The following is a 19,943-nucleotide window of genomic DNA, read 5'->3' as shown; positions in this document are numbered from 1 at the left end:
GGGTGGGCTGGTCCAGGCTCTTCCTGCAACCACTGACTATGATTCCTCTGCAGGGAGAAGCCAGCAGCAGCTCAGCTCGGGAAACCTCCTCTCCTCTCCTCTCCTCCCTCCCTCCCCACCCCCGGGCCGGCTCCCCGGGGTCTCCTGCAGCCCACAGGCACTTGGCCAGACTTTCTGCATGACTGTCACAAAGGTAAGAGGCGGCGCTGCCCCCGCTGCGCCCTGCTCCCTGCTGCCCGCCTGGCCCCGGGGTGCTGCGGCTGCCCATGCCCCTTCCCCGGGGGTGCTCGGCGCTGTCCATGGGGCTGCCAGCGGTGCCACCGCCTTGCACCAAGGACAGGTGCTTGCAGCCCCTAAGCGGCTTCGCCGCCTGCCAGAGCCTCCCCGATCTGCTGCATTTTTAACCCTTTAGTGTGGGCATCCCTGCTTTCCCTGGCAGGCGGAGCGCAAGGGCTAGGAGCCGGCTGCATCCACCCAGAGGCAACCCCCGGGGCCCTACAGGTGTTGGCAGGGGACCGGGATGCTCCATCCTTGATGCAGCCATGCCCGGTGCAACAGGGGTGGACTGGAGCTTGCTCCTATTGCTGCAAGGGTGGGGAGGGTCTCTAGGCCCAGGGGGTAGCAGCTCCTCGGTGCCCTGGGCTGCTCTGTGCATGGCATTGCCCATGTGCTCCATGACCCTTGCCAAGGGCATAGGGTGGATGCAGGAGCAAACCTGGCTGTCCTGGTTGTGCTCCAGCACCTGTTGCCTTGCCCACGGGGGCTGCAGGCTGGCGAAGGGGGCAGCTGTCTGCTGGCCAGGGATGCTGCTAGGCTGGCATGGCCCCGTCGGTCCCCAGCTGTGCCCGGCAGCATGCAACTGTCTGAGGAGCTGTGACCCTCACACAGCACTGGGCATCCGTCTGGCGCAAAGGGCTGAGATCAGCTTTTGTGCCCAGGGAGAGAGTGGGTGGCTGCGTCCCTGTGGGGCTATGGTACCGGGGTGGGCTGCATGCCTGGCTCCGTGCTCCTCGTTCGGGTTTCATTGCTCACGAAGCTGGTTTGTCTGGGGCAGGGCCTGGCGGCTGGGGAATCAGGGGGCGCACATGGCAGGCACCCCCGGACCTCTGGAAGAGGGGTGGGGAATAGCGGGACTCCAAGGAGTGAGGCTGGTGCAAGCCCAGATGGCCACGGCCATGGCACGGATCAGCCCGGCACCGCAGGTGTGAACCAAATCGGTGCTGTGGAGCGTGGGCAGGTGTCAGAGGCCAAAGGGAGCCGTTGCCTGTCAGTCGATGGGCGCGACGAAGGTCAGTGGAGCGTGGCTGGCAACAAACGCAAGGCACGCATCGTGCCCAGGCTGCCCGTGGGCTGCTGCTGCTTCCTCAGGATGGAGACCGGAAGCGAATGGGAGGGGGCGGGAATGAAAATGCAGCGACATGAGCAGGAGATGACAAAACTCAGTGCCAACGTGTGCCTGAACGCGCTGAGAAGGATGCCGGCCTGGCCAGGACGAGTCGTCTGAGCAGGAGAGTTGTGTGCTGAGAACGGGTTCGAATTGCCAGTGGCATCAGTGTGTGCATGTACGTGCGTGCGGAGGTGTGCGTGCGTGCGTGCGGTGTCACTCTAATATATACTTCAGTGAGTCTCGCGCTATGCAGCGGGGCTCCTGAGCCTTGGTGGTTGCAGTCAGATGAGCACCTCAACCTCTCATCTTCCACTGGAGGGTTCCCGGCACTTAAAGAGCCAGAAGCTGAACTGAAAAGGCAAGAAAAAATAGCCCCAAACTTACTCATCTGGCAGGAGCAGGACTGAGTTAGGCACGCTAATTCTGAGGTCCAAGTTAGGATTTTTTTTTTATATTGAGTGTTTGGAAAAATCACAGTATTTGCATCTGAGTGGGGGTGGAGCTGTGGCATCAGAAGGAAAATGCTCATTGCATAGGATGAAGCATAAAGGGTGGGAGGTGAAAAGGCTGGGAGGCAAAGAAATCCTGAAGCAGGAGGATGCTTTCTGTTTTCCTCCTGGAAGCTGCGTCTCTCACCCAAGAGGGATCATAACGCAAGCAAGAGAAAATCCAACCAAAGCCCCGTGCCTGCCTTTGGATTCATGCAGGGAGCTTCCCTGGGAGGTGCAAGGCAGGGCCTCAGCTCCTTTCATGCACCTGGGAATCAACAGGTGCAGAGGAGGAGGAGGGCTGGGTCGTAGGCCTGTGCTGGGCTGGGGGAGGGCAGAGTCGCGTGTTGGGTATGCAGCTTTGTGAATGCAGGGGAGTTTTCTGTGTAGAAGTGACTTCTTGCCTGTCTTCTAGGAAGCAGAGAGGCAGCTCTGCACGGCTGGGGGAGCTGCTGGCAGTTAGGGCGAAGGACCCTTCATCGGACCCGTGTGGCAGCTCAGAAGCTGTAAGTGGCTGAGGTCCTCCAGGAAGGGGCAGCAGGTTCTGGTCTCATGCATCCTTGCTCATATGCGTGCAAGGTTTGCTCCCCTGTATCCGCTCAAGCTTTGGCTACTCTGTGCAGGGAGCGGAGCTGGGTTGCACCCCCCACCCCAGGCACCATAATGCAATATCAGCACGTCCCAGTGCAGTGCGGTGCACGCAGCCCCGGTATAATTAGCATGGGGGCAGGTATAAGGTGCACAATGGGGCTTTGTGTTGGTGTTGAAAGCACCCGCTTTGATTTAAAGAAGCAGCCAAGGCCAAGCTAGAAGTGAGGAGAGCCACCTTGTAACGTGTCCCACGTGAACCATGTGGCAGTCTGTGCTTGCCTTGAAACAAAGAGAGGAAGGATGTAGCAGACCTCTACAGCGGGGCAGTGCAGGGGAAGGATGTCCCAGGTGCCCACCAGGCTTCTTTTACCGCTGAAGGAAAGGGTGTAGGCATCTCTCTGTGTATGGTAAAGTCTCCTTGTCAGGAAGCCTTGAGCCCAGAGCTTTCCAACATTGGTGCCTGGAGTTAGACACCTCAGTGAAAACTGTTTGATACCAAGGACCTGCCGCCCCCAGTGACAGTAATTTGCTGGATTCCCCTAACCAGCTATTTGGCATCTCCAAAAATCAGGCCACTTTTGTTTGGGTGCAAAGCTGAAGCCATATTTCCAGAAGGTAGATAAGTGCCTTGGTGCTTTCGACAAGCCCACTAGACACCCACCTGCACCTAGGTGCCTACGGCGCTGTGAAAACCCGCGCCCAAATGTTTGCTTCCACTCTCAAAGCTTGGAAAAGCTGGACTAAATTGCAGCAAATAGATATATAGATATTGCCTATCTCCATGCTATTAAAAAAAACACCCAACAACTTAAAACGTTGAAAGGCTAGATGTCAGACTAGCATGAAAGACTGTTATTGGAGGCAAAATTGTATGTGTTTGTGTGTGCACGCGCGTGTGCGAGTGCACGTGCAGATGTGCAATATCAGACACAAGCTGGATCTCGTTCTGGCCAGGAACGGTCCTCTTTGCTCCTAGGATGGAAGAGCCACGTGGAATGTAACACATCCTGATAACTGCTCTCTCTCAGCTTGAGACCTCCTCCGTCATGCTGAATTTCTGGCCAGGGAGAGTTTAATCATATTAGGAATAGGGAAGGAAAGACCTGGCTCAACTATAAAGAGAAGCCGAGACTCGCACCCACCCAGCTGCACAGACCTCCAAATAAACCTTTGTCTGAAGCTTGGACAACCTTCCATCTCTCTCCCACCTCCATCCTTTTATCTATAGTGGAAACTGCCGTTGCAAACGTTTAGTCGGGTCCAACTGGCAGCTAAGCGCTGGAGTGCAGGATTATGGGTTTATTGGGGTCCTTTTCCCTGGGAGACACCGCCAGGGGCCAGTAGAAATGCAGGGAGACTAGCTGGAAGATGGTAATGCAAATGTATTCTCATTTTTCTTGAGATGCATCTTTGCATGTCTGGTTCCAGCCAACCCCAGAAGCAAACTTGCAAGATACCCAAAGCAAGGCTTTGGTCGCGGCCTTTTTGGCCCCGTTCTGCAAACTCGAATCTCTCCGTTTTGGTTTCCCATCACTAAAGACCTAATGTGTCAACCCCCCTTTCCCTGCAGGCTTTCCTAGCAGCCACACAGTCTGACCTTTAAACACTGTCTTTGGAGGATGCTGCCCGTTGCCACTATAACAGGCTTAAATAAAGAAAAAATAGCACAAATGACAATGCGCCGTGCAAATAAGGGGCAAGTTCATCCCTTATGCGACCTCGACGAGTGCAGTGTACAAAGCCATTTGCAAAACTGTGTGTTTTCATCTTTCAGTCCAGGCACTGCCCAGGCCCCGTTTGTTCCAAAGCTCATTACAAACACCCACAATTTCCTTTATCAGAAGGATGCTTCACTGGCGTCTAAAGTGCCAGCAGGCTGCTGCATAATGGATTTCTCCCTGGTTTTTTAACCTGGAGTGCTCCAGCTGCGCTTTTGACTTGTAGCAGGAAGACAGCCCCTCACTTGACACCATTTGACACCTTTACCTTGTAAAAAAAAAAACCAAACTAAGACCTTAATCTTTTTAATAGGGATTAAAATGCAATCCAGCCAGGTCTGTTACTGACCCTTTGAAGTGTCCGAACCCTAAAACAAGTCACTTCTGAATTTCCAGATCTTAATTCGAATAGTAAAATCTGTCCACAAACCTCTCCCTCTTCCACACCTCCTATAGCACATCTCTTTCTGGGACAGCAGGCATTATAGTCAGCTTGACAAAAAAAGAAGACTTGTTTGCCTGGTTTGTACAGAGATCCTTCCCATTACGGCCCACCTGCCCTGGGCAGAGAAGCGTGCACGGCCGGACTGAGGTTATGCTGTGGGTGGGCAGCAGGTTTATCTTGGTGACGGGGAGGTCTGTAGAGACCCAGATGGCAAAACGCTGCACACCAAAGAGCAGGCTGAGAAACGAGTCTTCCTTTTCTGGCCAAGAGGCTTCAACGCTGGGCTGTGGCTTTCTGCTCCCTTTGCAGGTATACATGCCATCCTCTGGTTCCCATTGCACGGCCCACATCTCCCTGGTATGGACCTGGCCAGTCCTCCAAAAACAAGCCTTTGGGAGAGGGAGCGTGTGTGATGGATGGCCTGGCTCTGCACTACTCAACGAAGCAGCTTTCAAATGAGAACAAGCTCCAAGGGGCTTCCTGGCACAGCCGCCCCAGCTCCCTGTTACTGCAGACAACCATGTCATCGGACATCCCAGAAACTTCTCCAACCCAAATTTAAACCTCGGACAGTATCTGGCCCCCATAGTCCTGGTTGGAAGAGATGTGGACCTTTATTCCTCTGCACTTTAGTCACCTTCTTCTGATTTCCTACTCGTGGGCAGTTGATGCTCATGTGTTCTTATGCCAGCATCATTCTTTGATTTAAATAGCTTGTCCTCACTCCTTGGTATCTACTGATTGAGTGTATGCATAGAGAGCAATTCATCCCATCCTTGGTATCTACTGATTGAGTGTATGCATAAACAGCAATTCATCCCCCCCTCCTGGACATTGAGCTGCCAAGCTAAACAAGCCCAGCTCTCTCCTTCTTCTCTCGTAGGACAAGGTCTTCATTCCCCCGATCATCCGAACAGCCCTTCTCTGCCCCAGCTCCGGTTTGCATTCATCCTTCTTGAACGTAAGTGTCTTGTGCAGGGGCAATTCTGCTTCCCTGCCTGATACAGCTGAAGGGAGGCTGTTAGGGGTTGACTGAGCTATCCCTCACCTTGCTGATACTCAGCCAGGAACCAAAGAAGAGCTGTGCATTAAAATTCCCATCTACATGGGAATATGGGGCTGGAAGACCTCCTGGATCACCAAGCCTAGTCTGCTGCTGTCCCCTGTTACAGAGGAACGTAACAGAAAACTCAAAGCAGGTGTTGGCTTGGCTGCCGTCAATCAGGACTCTGCGGCATGTGTTATGTGCAAATAGAGCCATGTTGTGTGCAAATGGGATAATGGACTATTTATTAATGTACACACGTGTTGCTTTAAGAAGGCAGATCTCATAAAGTTGAAATAAAGCAGCTGGGGAAAAGAACAGAAAAATGTGAATGATAATTGGGACTATTTATGAATATTTCATTCAAATCTATAACAAAGAAAGAAAGAAAGGAACCGAACTTAGAAGGGGAAAACTAAGGCAGCTATAAAAACAAGATTGTGGGACTGGGATGGCAAGGAATTTAAATTGGAAGCTGGGAATTGTGGGAGGTAGATAAGGGAACCAAAAGAAAGCTGTAGTCAGATAAGGGACACTCAGAAGGCTTTCTTTGTTTTTTAAAATATCTTAGAAACAAAAAGCAAGCGAACAACGCTATCGGTCTGCTGTTAAATGAACTGGTAGAGCTGGCAAAAATAATGTCAACATAGAAGTGTTCAATAAATCCAGAATGAATAATACAGTCATCTCTGACGCTGGCTGAAATACTTTCCCTTCCAAAAGTAATTGAGGAAGACTTCAAACATCTGCTGAAGCGAGAGGCTTTCAAGTCAGCCAATGCAAATAATGTGCATCTGAGAGTTTAAAAAGAGTTGGCCAAGGAGCAAGCTGGACTCTTAATATTCAATCTCCCATAAGCTATAAACCTCAGGATAGGTAAGTTAATGTTGCGGCAGTATTTAAAAAGAGCAAACTGGATGACTGGGTAATTACAGGCCTATCTACCTGACACTGATTCAAGGCAAAGTAATGAAATAGTTGATGCAGGAATTAATTTAATAAAGAATTAAAGGAGGGCAATATAATGCCAACCAACATGAGTTTATGGAAAATAGATCTTGTCATATTCATTTATAAGCTTTTTATTAGGTTTCCAAGTTTGGCTGATAAAGGGACTTGTCTTGATAGGACACCCTTCGACTTCCACATGGCATTTGTCTTTTATGCCTCTGACATTTTAATTAACAAAGTAGAATTACCCCGAATCAACAAGGCACACATTACAATGATTAAAAACTGCCTAGTTGAGATCTCACAATGCAGTGGTGCAATGGGGAGTCATCACTGAGCAGCTGTTGCTAATGGGGCTCTGCAGGGAGCGATCGCTGGCCCCTTATCAACGACCCAGGCAAAAACACCACCGCTGCATCGCATAAAGTATGGGGATGGCCCCTGGCTGTGGGGCTGGTGAAATGGTTGATTTGCAGCACCCCCTCCCTTGGACGGTGCAAGCAGGGACACGGGTACACTCGCTCCTGGACTGGAAAGAGGCGTAACTGTGCGCTCGGTGCTGCACGTGGACCTATTAACGCCACTTCTCAGCAGAAACATTTCACATGTCAGCAGGACCTGGTCAACCTGCCTCCACCTAGTGCAGCCTGTCTCTGCATGGTGCTGCCGCATGCCTTACACTGCCTCCGCGTGATGCAAGGTGATGCTGTGTGTACCAGGAGTCCCTGTCCTGATTGACGGGCAGCGTAGTGGCACTCCGTGTGGGTCCATTAACTCCGGGGGGTGGCTGCTTGCTTATGGGGACATGTTTTTGGGACCCCCACCTGGTGCACGGTGAACATCTGGAGAGCTGTCTGCCTCAACCAGTTGCTTGCGTCCAGCTTCTCAACGTGGTCTTTCAAGGAAGGAAGTGATCTCGTGGGGGCAGATGACAGGACAAGGAGCAATGGGCTCCAGTTGCAGCAAGGGAAGTTAGATCTTAGGTTAGATTTGAGGTTAGGAATAATTTTCTCACTAGAAGAGTAGTAAAACACCGCAGCAGGTTACCCAGAGAGGTGGTGGTCTCCATCCTTGGAGGCTTTTAAAACCTGGCTAGACAAAGCCTTGGCTGGAATGATGTAGTCAAGCATGGTCCTGCTTGGAGCAGGGGGTTGAGCGAGATGCGACCTCCTGAGCTCCCGTCCAGCCCTCCTTTTCTGTGATTTCCTGATTCAATGATTCAAAGTGACCCCCCATCTAAAGAGCCCGGGTCATGCTTATAGAATAGGGACTCACTCCTGGAAATCAGTGAGGTGGCAAAGAACTAGAGGGATCATATAGTGAACAATTAGTTGGCTGGATGTGAATTTAGCCAAGAAGGCTAATATTGCTAGAGGGTGTATTGCTAGAGGGACACTGAATAGGAGCAGGGGGGCTGCAGATCTGCACCTGACACAGGTGCAGCCACCACTAGAGTGCTGTGTGTGGTCCAGATGTTTGATAAGTCAAGGATGTGGGGAGGATGTGGAAGAGGGTTCAGAGAAGAGCCAGGAGAATAAGTAAATAGGCTTTCCAGAGACAGACTCCAGGAGCAAAATAGTCCATCAGAGGGACTATCCAGGGTGTCTTGGGCAGTTTATATCTACCTGTGTGGGGAAGAGACATGGGCTAACAGGCTTTTTCACTCAGCAGGTAAAGGATCCAGGGGCTGAAAGGTGAAACTGGACCCATTCTGGTTAGAAACAAGGTGCAAATGTTTAAGAATGAGGGTAATTAGCCAGGAGAGCTAACCCCTAGGACATTGTAATCCAGATGAGATGCTTTCCACAAAGGTGTACTGTACTCTAGTGAACCAGGACCTCATCCAGAGAAGTCCTCTGGGCTATATTATACAGGAGGTCAGGCAAAGTGATGATCACCCGGTCCCTTCTGACCTTACAATCGATGGATTAGTATCATTCACATCCAGCTGTGCTCTGCCTAGATAATACCTGTTCCTTTTACTCCAGTGACTAAGTTTAAAATAACTGAAATGCAAGTCCATGATACGTCTTAATTAGCCTTTACATCATGGTCACCCAAAGGAGCCAAGCACAGTAAGTAACGGAGAATAGAGAGAAACTCAGTGCAATCTAACCTGGTCAGAGATTATCGAATTATTAAATGAAACGCATATAGAGTGGACCTGGGTACAATGCAGGGAATGACATCTGCTGGAGGACTCCTCTCTGCTTCGTGATCTAGTTAAATACAGTTCAAGAGGAGTGGAGGGCAAAGTGGAGAAAGTCATACGATGGCGATTAACAAGGAACTGAAGGATACGAGGAGGCAACATGGTTTTATGGACAATAGAGTAGATTCATTACAGCTACAGCCTAGCTGTAACAAACACTGCAAGGCATTTGCAAGTCCTGTAAGGCATTCTGGGTAAAAAAATAGCAGCAGATGATATCGGCAAAGCATGCATTAAATATACTAAGAACTGACTTATGACAGTCGTCATGGGGGTGTTTCTAGAGGTCCCACATGGTTTGTACTGGGCCTGATACTATTTAATGTTTTTCTCGTGATCTAGAAGTAAATCTAAGCTCGGTGGTGATGCACACGTGAATGGCACCCGGCCTGGCAGAAGGGGGAGGAGTGGTGGGTGCAGGGCATCCAGGCAAAGCCATCTAGATAGTGGGGTCAGGAGAGACGACGGCAAAGTCATACGTCCAGGCCCGAGGCATGCAGGCCATACCCACGAAATGGGTCCGGGAAAGGTGCTGGGTCACTGATGGGTTGCACCAAACCCTGAGCTCCCAGCAAACACCGCAGCACGAAGGGCTGAGGATGGCTGAGCAGGGGCGGAGGGAGAGGGCAGTGGTTTTCCCCCTGCGTGTACTGCAACGCTGTGGTGTCAGCATGCTTTGCTTTGAACAGAAAGCATATTTAAAAGTGTCTGAAATGTCGCTGACGGTGAAGACGAGAGCATCAGAACTGCTCTGAGGGCTAGAGGACATACCAGCTTAGCCTGGCAAAAAGGTGACGGGGAGGTGATGGAAAGTGTGTGAAAGTATCCTCGCAGACACAAAATAATGTACCAAAGCTCCTGTTCAGCTAGGGGAGAAAGGCGCAGTAAGACTCAATGGCTGGAAGCTACAGCCAGATACATTTGGATTAAAAAAATAAATGTAATGGGCTGGGAGATGAATTGCTGGCCAGGGGGAGAGCTGGATCCTCCATCCCCCAGGCTGGGTGCGTTGTGGAAAGGAGGCTTCAGGCAAACACAAGGGATCAGGCTCAGGACAAATGGATGCAACGTGATGGCCTGTAATAGGAGCTCAGACTGGATAATTTAATGGCCCTTTCTATGAATCTTTCTAAGATTTATAGATTCTCTTCGATTGCCCAAATCCAAAATAACCCAAGGGGGAAACATAAGGCTACACCAGTGTGATGGATGTTAGCATCTGTCCTGCCCCCTTGGAGTCCTGTTGGCACAAACGATGCGACGCTGAACAAGCGTCAAACAATTCACAATTGTTCTCACTGCTGCCAGCCCTCTCCCTTCAAACCCCTTCTCCCAGCCCAGCCCTCCCTGCAGCGCATTCACGCATCGTCGAAACTATGACTTTTTCAGCAGCGGGAGCCTGATCTACACTGGAGCATCCCCTACGGAAATGGGAGCAGCGGGGAATTGTTTTCAGTAATAGGTCGCTGTTGCATCCTCTGTTGCAAGAGCCGTCCCAGGAGCTGCCTAGGCACAGTCAGATCCTGCAGAACCGAATTATGAAGCTAACCTTGAGTCAGGCTATTCTGCGTTGCTGCTGAATAGTTGTTTCTAACCGGCTCTTGCATGACTTGGTCTGGCTGCTGGCTGACCAGGCTTTGCTCATAGATAAGTAATTGTTTGAGATGGATTCATAGCAGCAGCAATGGAAAGCACATCTCTGTAGTTTAAGGCTTTTTTGGACTAGCTTTTGCAGCATATGAGGGCTGCAGAGATCATATGATGGGATGTGTTGCAACAACTGGAAGGAGGAAATAAGATCTCTTTACTTAGCGGCGTATCGAGATGAAAAAGAGAGCTTTTCTTCATGACACGGTGAAGGCGTCCAAAAAGGGGCCCCTTTCCCAAAATGTCACGAACACCCACTAGTCTCTGGCTTCTGGTGTTCGAGCTCCCTTGGGATCACGGCCTGAGAAACGGCTGCAAAAACCCCAAAATGGAAGCTTTGTGTTTTTGCTGTCCTCAAAGGCAACTTATCTAGCTGGCTTTATTTTGACATGGGTTTTATTTCGGAGTCAATGCAACATTAATCTGGTGTCTCCGGACGCTCCGCTTGTCGCCAGCAGGCTTTCTTCTCCTGGTAGCGTGGACAACGCAGGACGCATTTCTTTTCGTTGTTTTTTAAGGACGATGGCAATCTTATCGAGTGAATAATAGCTGGATTCAACACGCAGCCAGCAGAGAGTCTGAAGTAGTAGAATTATGGATTCCTATCTTCCTAGTCAGTGTGTAATTACTGAAATCTGGCAGCCGGCAGGATCTACGTGACGGAGCCAGCTGCTTGCTGCAGCCCCCCCACAAATCTGTGAATTGGATCTTTCACTTACTGGAAACCTACCAGGAGAATGCTTGGCTCCGAGAAATCTTTTGCTCCTTTGTTCATCAGAAAGCCATTAGAAAGCTTCCTCAATGTAGCTCTCAATCAACCGCAGAAATGGTCAATAGTTGCTTAGCATTTTCTCGACAGGACCTCGATCATCATTGTGATAGTCTTGGGGCAGGCGCTTCCCAGGGAACAGCGCTGGCGGAGGGAAGAGGGCAGCATGTTGGAACAGGAGTTGCTGAGACGGCTAGTCAATCCTCTCTCGCTCCGCTTCCCCCGGCCCCGGCCCTCCTCGAAGGCCGTGGGATGCAATACAAACGAGACAACAGGCCAAACACGGTGTTTCAGCCCCAAAATGCACTGAAAAGAGAGAGGTGAGTTTGGAGCGAGACACCAGCCCTGCATCTGCTTTGCTGGTTCTGGATCTGGAGTGGGGAGCCAGAGGGGTAAGTGCAATATTTTCTGGTACCCACAATAGAGCAGCGGCTGATGGGATTGTGGCCTCAACGGAGGCAGTATAGACTGTATAGATCGGGGGATTGCCCTGATGCTGCCAGTCTGAACTGAGTATCAAGCAAGGCTCACTCATGCAACACCCTAACACAATGCAGGGCCAACTTTTGGGCAGATGTGACACAAATTAGCCCTGCCTCCCTCCCAGAGTACCACTCCCATCTCTTTCCCCTGGCTGGTCTGCTGCTCTGCTTTCCGCTCCCTGTCCTATCTGTTGCTGTGCTGCCTGTCGCCTCCCTGAGCTGGCGCATGCCACGCAGAGGGGCTGCCAAATCCCAAATGCTACAAACTGTGCTCCAGCTCATGCATCTTATAAGTAATGTATTCCCAGGGAGGTAAAGCTTCCCACCTTGTGATCACGCACTGTGGATATGCTGCTCTGGTGCTCACACGGTCTGGTAGCCGTGGCCGTGCTAAGACTGAGGCAGAGCTGGAATAGATGCCTCGCACACCCAGAACGCTGTCTCACGGTCAACGAGACTGAGGACAACATGCATCCTAACCTAATTTTCTTGTTCAACCTGTTGGTAGGTTTTAAAAGGCTAGAATCGCATATCTATCTCCCCAGCTGCCGACCATCCTTCCCAAAGTTATTCCAGAGTCACTGGGGGTCACAACAGCCACGTGCCACTGGCAAAACACTTCATGCTGTTGGGTTGGGACAGCATCTGTCCTCAGTGAGCGCCACATCTGAGCGTAAAAGGGACGGTGACAAAGTGAGACCATGCTTGCAACTCCCAGAGGTGGGCTGAAAATAAAGGGTGAGCAGGTGAAGAAACCACCCTCGCGCGAGGGCTTCTGATGTCCTTTGCCTGACACAAATCCTACCTGTACACTGGTTATCCACATCACTCGCTGATGAACGGATGCCATATACATATCCATGGAAGGTGCATTCATGTTTTGCAGTCTCTTACACCGAGTAGTTTATGAGGAAATAGGTCTCTATTGTGGAGCATTAGCACAGATCAGCAGCTCTAGTTTGGGATAGCCTTCTCTGTCTGCTGCAATGCTCAAAGCAAGTCCGAGCACATCTGCCTTTAAGACCCCCTCCTCACTGTGAGTGCATGATGTGCCTGACCGTTTCCCCAGGAGCAGAATGGTCAGGCTGAACGCGATTAGGTATTTTAGGGCGTGCTTTCCTTCCAAGTCACTTTACAAAAGGCCAAAGGGCTTTTTGGTCCAAAGGGCTTGATAGTGCACTATTATTAGAGTCTGTAGCAGAAAGGCATGGGCCTGAGAGCATCTTGCTACAGCTCTAGTGGTGGGAGTTTGAGTCCTGCTCTGGGCTCGTGCCAAAGGCTCTCAGCTATGCATAGTTATTCAGGCTGGGGTGGGGAAGGCAGATGGATGTGACACGAGCCCCACCTCTCCCTTGGCTACAGAAACTGGTGTGCCTGAACCATGGCAGGGCACACACCACACTGGTGTGTGAGCCACTGGCCTTTGGGTAGTAGAAAGGCAGCACGGACACATTGGCGACGCTCAAGGCTTCTCCGCAGATTTTTCCTTTTCGGAGGAAGAGCCGAAGCATGGAGGCCAACGTAGCTACGGGGCAGCTGGCTAATAGAGGGGACCCTGGCTGGAAGAGGCACCGTCCAGAGTCTCAAGCAAGCGCTTTGAGGCTCCGTCTCGTGTTCACCTAATGAATGCTTAATTGTTTACCTCTGGCTATCGAGCCTCTGTTCTCTATCTTAATACCTTTGTGATAAGCGGAAGTTGCATGAGTCAGTGATGGGATGAATGTGGCCGCACGATTAGCACGGCGCTTGGAGCCCGGGCCCCGTTCATTGTGCGGCCTGTTTACTGGCTTCTCAGGCCAGATATTGTTACTCTCCCATTTCGCGGCGCCGCGGCGAGGATCGAGTGCTTGTGCAAGACCTCAGATGGACGTGCGAGAGAAGTGTTTACAAATTTTCCACGTGCAATAAGGCACAGTCGGTTCTCTCCTGATTCACTCTGCACCACGACTGGAAGGTTACTCCGAATATTCATAAAAGTTAGGAAGAAGGGGCCCAGGAATAATGTGGCGCCAAGCCCGTCACGCTGCTCCCGGAGGGGGCGAATTCTTTAAAAACTGCCTGGTGCCTTCATTGGTTAGCTCTTGCTGCTCTTCCCTTTCCGACGTCGGTACGTGTGTAAACAGGAGCGTTCTCCCTCATGGCCAAGTTGTTTAGCAGCAGTCATTGAGAGAGATTTAATCCTGCCATTTCTCATTCCTTGATGGACACCAGTAGCTGAAGAGTGGATGGGGAATAGCATGGAAACACTGCTCAGTGGTGAGGGCTTAGAAATCTTTTCCTTTTAAACCAGCTGGATTGCAGGAGTGGATCTCCAAGTGCTGACAACATGATTTGCAGGGCAAGAGCCAGAAGACAATGCTGAGGTTGATGAGTGCGTGCTATGCAAGCGGGGAAATGCCTTCTCCCCTGGAATAAGTCTAAAGGAAGCTCGCGGCTTTAAAACACCAGGTTTTTTGCAGTACCTGGCAGGAAGCCTGCTCTGGCGTGAAGGTGAAGGAGTGAAGGTTGCATTAACTGGGGCTTTTTTAGTGGTTGAACTTGCATTGAACTGCCACTAAAGTAAGACAGGTTGCTGGTTCGGGGTGCAGGACAGAAATCTAGATCAGTTCACAGCAGAATTTCTCCAGGGCTACCAGACCCGATGGGTGCAGAGGTAGCAATGATGCACATAGCAGAACAACCTCCGTGGTTATCCTTGTTATTTTTACTAGAAGCAGGTGCAGAAGCAGCTCGGATGTTGCAGTTTCCCCTTGTCCCCGACATAAGAAATCCAGACACTTCCCTGGACTTCATCTCTGCTGGGTGCTCAAGAAGCCACACCTTTTGGAGCTGTCGGCCAAAAAAAGACCGGCTCATTTAGACAGCGCGGGGATGCTGACACTGTTCTTCTCAACAGATCTCTCTAGCTGGAGTCTAGGTAACTTGGGGGGCTAGGTACATTTCTGGTTAGCCCAAATGCTTGTAGCCATGGAAGTTGATGACTCTGGGTTGCGAATACCTTGGAGAGTTGCTTTCACAAACAGATGTTCTTGTGGGTAAAAAGTCAAATTCTGTAAGCTTTATTATTATTCTTTTTTACGGCTTGTGGCTTGCTAGCGACAGCTGCTGTCATCCTTCTCCTCCAGAAGTTACGTCTTCCAACTAACTAGGAGGGGGGGGATGAAAAACTGCCTTTGATTAGAAGACTGACTCATATTTTTCAGTTCCACACATGGACCCCAGGCTTAATTGCAAGTCAATCAAGCTCAACAAAGAGCAGAAGTCCAGCCGCAGAGGCCTGCGATCAAAAAACCTAAGCGGGCACGATGCGGCGACGAGCGGTACAGGGTGGCACTTACTGGGAATGGTTTCAGTAGGTCAGGAATCAGGGAGCCTGACTTGCCTTTGCTGCAATTGTCTGTCCCTGCTCCTGCCATCGACTGCCTGGGTCGGTAGGAATTTGGCTGAACTTGTCTTTAAAAGGCATAGGGTTGATGGAGATCTCTCTGCCAGCCTGTCTGCTCCAGCTGAGGTTTCTGTAGACCCCCACCTTGGAAAGGATCTCTTACTGGCCTGATGAACATCTGTAGTCACATGCTAAATACCTGATTTGACTTTGAATCCTTAACTAACGGGCAGGATAAAAATAAAGTCTCTTCCTAATGGTCTCTTGGAGGCCCTACTCTAGTTCAGACATCTTAAGCCCGTTCGAAAATGCATTTAAACCCCGCTTGAAGGTACAAAACTACCACGCGTGTTAAAGCAAGTGGCTGCAGGTAGCATTTCATCCAATCATTGCCCCTTTTTCTCAAAGCCGCAAGCCTGGATAATCTTCTGTGTTTGTGGCGCTTCGCTTATTTTGTCTGGAAGAGGTTTGTAGCTGCAGGTCTTCTCGTTACAAAGCTCTGGCAAATGGAATTATTCTGCTCAATTTGCATAAGTGTATTAAAAGCCAAAAAACCCCCTTGTTCATGCAGCATCATCTGCTTGGATTTCAACACAAGGACATGGGGGAGTCGGGAATTAAGGTTTTGGCAGACGCAGCAACAGGAAACCGATACAAGTCATATAAGTGGCAAAACCTTCCTTTAAACTATACGTGAATTCAATTTGAAGCGGTAAAAATCGAACTGCCCCCTCTCTGCTTGTTCCTTAGCCTGAATCTGAAGCATATGTTCCCCTTTTGCTTCCAGTGTCTTTTGTAGCGGACAATGTAAGGGGATGTTTGTTTGTCTGGGCTCCAAATTGCAATGGGCCGGTAAACTGTTATTCCTTTGTGATGTAACTCAAGAGGAAAACTTCCTGTTTTTCAGCTTCTAGATTTTCCTTTTTCATGCAAATGTTGAGGCAGAGCAGTAGTGACAGTCTCCACTCACTTGCCCACATCCCAGGGCCTGTAACTCTTTAGGTCACAATTTATCGCAAGACGGCTAAATCTGTTCGGATGAAGCTTGGGAAGCTAGCATATCCTATAGTTGCCTTATGGGCAAGTTAATGTTAGTGGCTTGTGGCTTTCCTTGTATTCAGAGCGTATGACTGTTCATCTTCATGTTGCATGAACCTTGCAAGGTTACCTGGAGCTGGCTGAGTCCATCCTATTTCGAGTTTTTGGGAAAACGTTTGCTCTGAACTGGGACAGGCCTTGAGAATGCCTCCTTCCACCACCCTCCCCCCGCAAATCTGCAGTGCTTAATTCTGGAAACCCCAGATGCACCCAAAATTATGGTGTTTCTGAAATGAAACCCGCTTCTGAAGAGTCCCTGTTTCATGCGTTGCCCCTCCCCATCTCGGTCTCGCTCGGTGGCCCCCACAGCAAAGCAGTTCACTGTTTGCCTCCTGGTCCTTGAGGAGAGCCCATCTAGGAAACAGCACTATTCGTCGCTGTTTTATGAAGTGGGCTTTATATATGGGCAGTAGAGATGGCAAGCAGGGTGCAGAAGGACTGGAAGCGAGGTACAAAGGATTGTGGGATAGATGCTGGTGGACTTGTTTGCTTGTAGTTTGCAAGCAATAACTTCTTTGGTGTAGTTTGCTGGGCTTGGGTGAGTCTCAAACACGCTGCAGACGGGGATGGCAAAGAGGAAGCTGTATATCAGACCCTGAACATCAGCAGAGCTTCTGGGATTGAGCTGCCCTAGCACCAGGGGTTGGGCTGGGAATTTGCAATGTAGACAGTCAGTGGACGTGGGCTTGAGGTGGCCTCTAGGTTAGGGCTAATGTACAGCGTACCCCGGTTTGGTCGTACCGCAGTCTGGTAGCAGTGAAGAAGCCAGCAGCCTGGAAGCCCAGAGAGCCAGGGAAACCTGTTACTTGGAAATTTGTACCAGTTGATATATCCTCATGGAAAGTTTCCAGTTTCACCAAATCAGTGCTTGCCGGTCATTTCTGAGCAACTGAAACCTTTGCTCTGAAAAATATTAAAAAATGCAAAGAAACCTTAAAAATGGGGAGGGATTCCAGTTTGCAAGCTGTCGTTTCGATTATTCTGAATCAACTTTGAAGATTGCATTCGATCAAATCCGGGGCTCCGGAAGGACTTTTACGTTCAAATTTTCTGTCCCTCCCTCTTTCTCGATTCCCTTCCCCCAGTCCTCACCTCAACCTGCTCTCCCAAAATCTAGCAGAGCTGACCCTGTCACTAATTTACACCTGAAAACCTCTCCCCTCCTCACATCTCCCCATCATGGAAAAAGGGGCGTGGGTTGCTTTTTGTCCTCTTCCACTACAGATATGATCCTATTTCGGGGGCCATATCATGGCCGTATTGCAGATATGGCTATATTTGATTTAGGAGGGGCTAGGTGCATTGTCCTGTTTCATAGCACAAAGTCTCACGTGTGGGTGTAAACTGGGAAGAAGGCTGTGACCCTCTACAATGAGTTGCCGATGGTGGTGAGTATGCCAGAAAAGTTAATTTAGAATTTTTTCATCTGTGGACCCCTAAAAAATTGCAAATGGAGGTGCAAAAACCCCTTTGATTTGTAAGTGGGTCTTCTCATACTTTTGGTTGACCCAAGTCATCTTCCGTGGACCCCTTAAACAGAGTCTGTGGAGCCCCAGAGGTCTGCAGACTGCAGATTGAAAACCACTGCTTTACACTCGCACCAAAGCCGTCTCTTGGCGTCTGAGCTCAGCTGCTATTGAAGAGCATCAAAATATTGGGATGGAATATAGAGAATGGGAGGAACTTCAGTGCTGGTTTTTCTTGCACTAAAATATGTACTGAGGGAGGGGAGGTTTGTTCGGCAGCCTGAGAACATCCTTTAAGGAAAATGCAAGGAAAGGGTTCTGCCCCTCACCTCCCTCCCCTAGGACTGCTGCAGGGGAAATGCTGCTGTGCTAAATGCCTCAAGCTGTGCTGATTCTTCTTCCAAGAAGCAAAAACCTGCCAGCCTTGTAATTTAACCTACAAGGACCAGCGCACAATAAAGGGACCATCTGTGCCCGTTGTAACATCCTAAGCCATCAGCAGTGGCCGTAACAGAGAAGCTGTGACCGACACAACTTGTTGACTCAGGGCCACATCACGCAGTTGCTGGAGAGCGGGGTTTGACTCAGGCTTGGACATGCCAGGAGGAAACATGTCCTTTGCATGTAACATTGGTCTTGCCCATGTGTGTACAGCTCTCGGGGGTGAACCCAGTGGACGTTGGATGTGGTAGAGGAGAGAGGGTGCAAAAGGGCTCCTATGCGGGTACCTTTAACATTGGATGTGAACTAGGGGAAAGGCTTTTAAATCCTTGCTGTCTTCTCCCATTCTTTCTTGGCTCTAGTTGGGTGTTTCTGATGCGGGATTGGGATGCTAAGCTGCCAATGCCTTCTGCTCTTCCCCATGCTGCTCTCTTCATTTACCCAGTTTTACTTATTGCTCCTCCTAAACTCTTCCTAAAGGAAGTTGGTTAGGGGCCATTGTCAAACAGGTCAGAACAAAAACATTTTGAAGGGGGAAAGGCTGCTTTCCTTCTGGTCCCAGCCCAGCATGAATAACCAGGAAGGGCAGGGAAAACATCCAAGGCTGATCAAACCACACACCTCACACAATGGAGGAGGGGGTGGGCTGTGGGTCAGCACACGGGTGCTAACCAGACACGTGGGGCCCAACCGTGATCTGGAGACTCAGTTCTTTTCCCTGCGAGCTGAAAAAGGGGAGATGTTGCATACCGAAGATGGTATTTTGCTCAACTGGGATGGGAAGCAAATGAAATGGGTGTGTGGCTATGGTGGAGTCTAGCGAGATGCTTAGAGCAGGGGTGGCCTGCTCCACCAGCACAAAACACTTGGAGAGCTGGATGAGTTCAGCCCCCCTGGCTTAGAAGATATTTAGGAGTCCACAATTTCAATATCAAGCTTAGCATCACATCCTGCCTCTTGCTCCTGTCCTTTCCCTGTGGTTTATTTTTTTAAGCAGGATACAGAGCCTGATATTTTTTCCATGCAGCATTAAAGAATTAGATCCCTTGCAACCTATACTGAACAGGGGATATGAAGGAGGAGGACTTGTGGTGGCTTAGGACAAGCCATCAGAGCCTGGTCTAACCACGGCTTTTGAACCTGCATCACTATTTTCATTAACTCCACACAGTAGCTGTTGTTAGGTTTTCTTTTCGGCAAGACCTGTCCTGGCCACGCCAGTATTGGATTTGCTGTATATCGGTGTTTTTTTGCAGATTCCAGCAGAAGCACCGTTACAGACGCTGCACTAGACGGGAAGTAGGAACTCAAGGGTAGACCTGACTTTGCAAATTGAAAAAAATTGCCTTTTGACAAAATGCTTATTTTGTTTTGAAGTCCCGTTTAGCAATCCATCCTCCCACCAAAGTGCGCTGTATGCAAACCCTGGGAGGTGCTGCCTTTCTCTAATGCAGCACATGAGAGAAGAAGTCCAGCACTGATGCTGAACGGTGTTTTTCAAGTGACAAGTGCCATCACCCTCTCTCACAGACGATCTCTGCAATAGCTGCAGACTCCTGCACAGCGCACACCAATATCGGAGCTGACATAAGGCACCCAGCATGCCTGGGCTGGGTTAGCGGGAGCCTGTGCCACCCAGGCAGAAAGCCGTGGGTCTTAACGGCCTAGATAATAATGACTGTGCAGCCTCCTGAGTGCAAGCTCCTCGTGGTTCCTCCAGGAGAAGATTGAACCTGGCCAGTCCTGAAAACTGAGCGTGAGGCTTGACAGCAGGCAGCAATCTGGGAGTGAGATAGAGCCGCAGGAAAGCGGTCTTCG

The 19,943-nt window shown here is 50.1% G+C and overlaps 1 protein-coding gene across 1 annotated transcript in view; it reads left to right on the top strand.

Annotated features, from left to right (window-relative positions):
* Positions 1 to 11,587: 11,587 nt before the first annotated feature.
* CORO2B (coronin 2B) overlaps positions 11,588 to 19,943 on the top strand; it is a 112,440-nt gene continuing 104,084 nt past the window's right edge. Inside the window, 1 exon segment of the mRNA XM_025191583.1 lies at positions 11,588 to 11,645. The gene's annotated coding sequence lies outside the window, so the exon portion shown is untranslated.

The sequence above is a fragment of the Alligator sinensis genome, unplaced genomic scaffold (assembly GCF_000455745.1).
Source record: "Alligator sinensis unplaced genomic scaffold, ASM45574v1 scaffold1242_1, whole genome shotgun sequence".
Lineage (NCBI taxonomy): Eukaryota > Metazoa > Chordata > Crocodylia > Alligatoridae > Alligator > Alligator sinensis.
The sequence above is the reverse complement of the archived record's forward strand: the minus strand, read 5'-3'. Positions and strand labels throughout refer to the sequence as shown.